This window comes from Petromyzon marinus, unplaced genomic scaffold, assembly GCF_048934315.1.
Source record: "Petromyzon marinus isolate PM22_M1 ecotype Great Lakes invasive population unplaced genomic scaffold, UKy_Petmar_22M1.pri1.0 PM_G_Scaffold_193, whole genome shotgun sequence".
NCBI classification, from domain to species: domain Eukaryota; kingdom Metazoa; phylum Chordata; class Hyperoartia; order Petromyzontiformes; family Petromyzontidae; genus Petromyzon; species Petromyzon marinus.
In genome coordinates this window covers 35,001-37,500 of record NW_027422754.1, presented here as the reverse complement: position 1 = coordinate 37,500, position 2,500 = coordinate 35,001, and positions in this window count along the sequence as shown.

The following is a 2,500-nucleotide window of genomic DNA, read 5'->3' as shown; positions in this document are numbered from 1 at the left end:
GCCTCTTGAAAAGCCCATTAACTTCTCCCTCCTGAAAGGAGAGAGTCGTTTCTGTAGTATGGGTGGGGGATGGGGCCTCTTGGGTGGGAAGGGGTGGTTCAGGACAGTCCAATTGTCTTTCAAATCTACGGTAGAACTCGTTCAGGTCGTTGGCTAGGCGGGAGTCGTTAGTGGTGTGGGGCGCTCTGGGTTTGTAGTTGGTGATGTGCCTGAGCCCTTTGGCAGACAGAAGCAGCGTCGTTAGTAGAGAACTGGTGTTTTAGTGTCTCTGAGTACAGTCGTTTAGCCTCTCTCACCGCTTTGCTAAACCTGTTCTTCGACTCCTTGAATCTGTCTCTATCCCCACTCCTAAACGCTTCCTCCTTCTCCAACCTCAACCTTTTGAGCTTTGCTGAGAACCAGGGCTTGTTGTTGTTAAAGTTCACCCTGGTACGTGTTGGGATACAGCAGTCCTCACAGAAGCTGATGTACACAGCCTCTGTGAGTTCATCCAGACTATTGGTAGCAGTCGTGAACATATCCCAGTCAGTACAGTCTAAGCACGCCCGCAAATCTTCCACAGCCTCACTGGTCCACTGTTTAGATGTCCTCACAGCAGGTTTACAGAGTTTTAGTTGCTGCCTGTATGCACGAATCAGGTGGACCAAGGGAGTTCTGTGCGAGCCGAACAGCCCCGTGACCCACAAGAGAAACATCCCCGCCAAATTCGAGCGTTTGACGGGGTCTATCCGTGAAAAAATATTCACGTTTTTGAGTGCACATGCATTTCTGCTGCAAATGCCTCTGGAAGTTTCATGCCGTTCGTATGCCAATTGTGGCAACACGAAAATGACCCGTTTTCCCATTCCGAGGGATTTCTGTGCGACCCTAACAGCCCCGTGAGCCACAAGAGACACATCCCCGCCAATTTCTAGCGTTTCACGGGGTCTATCCGTGAAAAATATAGACGTTTTTGAGTGCACATGCATTTCTGCTGCAGATGCCTCTGGAAGTTTCATGCCGTTCGTACGCAATGTGGCAACACGAAAATGACCCCTTTTCCCATTCCGAGGGATTTCTGTGCGACCCTAACTAACAGCGCCCGTGAGCCACAAGAGAGACATCCCCGCCAATTTATAGCGTTTCACGGGGTCTATCCGTGAAAAATATAGACGTTTTTGAGTGCACATGCATTCCTGCTGCAAATGCCTCTGGAAGTTTCATGCCGTTCCTATGCAATGTGGCCACACAAAAATGACCCGTTTTCCCATTCCGAGGCATTTCTGTGCGACCCTAACAGCCCCGTGAGCCACAAGAGAGACATCCCCGCCAACTTCTAGCGTTTGACGGGGTCTATGCGTGAAAAATATTAAAATTTTTGAGTGCACGTGCCTTTCTGCTGCAAATGCCTCTGGAAGTTTCATGGCGTTCCTATGCAATGTGGCAACACGAAAATGACCCCTTTTCCCATTCCGAGGGAGTTCTGTGCCACCCTAACAGCCCCGTGAGCCACAAGAGACACATCCCCGCCAATTTCTAGCGTTTCACGGGGTCTATCCGTGAAACATATAGAAGTTTTTGAGTGCACATGCATTCCTGCTGCAAATGCCTCTGGAAGTTTCATGCGGTTCGTACGCAATGTGGCAACACGAAAATGACCCGTTTTCCCATTCCCAGGGATTTCTGTGCGACCCGAACAGCCCCGTGAGCCACAAGAGACACATCCCCGCCAATTTCTAGCGTTTCACGGGGTCTATCCGTGAAAAATATCAATTTTTTTTTGACTGCACATGCATTTCTGCTGCAAATGCCTCTGGAAGTTGCATGCGGTTCGCATGCAATGTGGCGACACGAAAATGACCCGTTTTCCCATTCCGAGGGATTTCTGTGCCACCCTAACAGCCCCGTGAGCCACAAGAGAGACATCCCCGCCAATTTCTAGCGTATCACGGGGTCTATCCGTGAGAAATATTCACTTTTTTGAGTGCACATGCATTCCTGCTGCAAATGCCTCTGGAAGTTTCATGCGGTTCGTATGCAATGTGGCGACACGAAAATGACCCGTTTTCCCATTCCGAGGGATTTCTGTGCCACCCTAACAGCCCCGTGAGCCACAAGAGAGACATCCCCGCCCACTTCTAGCGTTTCACGGGGTCTCTCCGTGAAAAATATCACATTTTTTGAGTGCACATGCATTCCTGCTGCAAATGCCTCTGGAAGTTTCATGCGGTTCGCATGCAATGTGGCGACACGAAAATGACCCGTTTTTTCCCATTCCGAGGGATTTCTGTGCCACCCTAACAGCCCCGTGAGCCACAAGAGACACATCCCCGCCAATTTCTAGCGTTTCACGGGGTCTATCCGTGAAAAATATTCAATTTTTTGACTGCACATGCATTTCTGCTGCAAATGCCTCTGGAAGTTTCATGCGGTTCGCATGCAATGTGGCGACACGAAAATGACCCGTTTTCCCATTCCGAGGGATTTCTGTGCCACCCTAACAGCCCCGTGAGCCACAAGA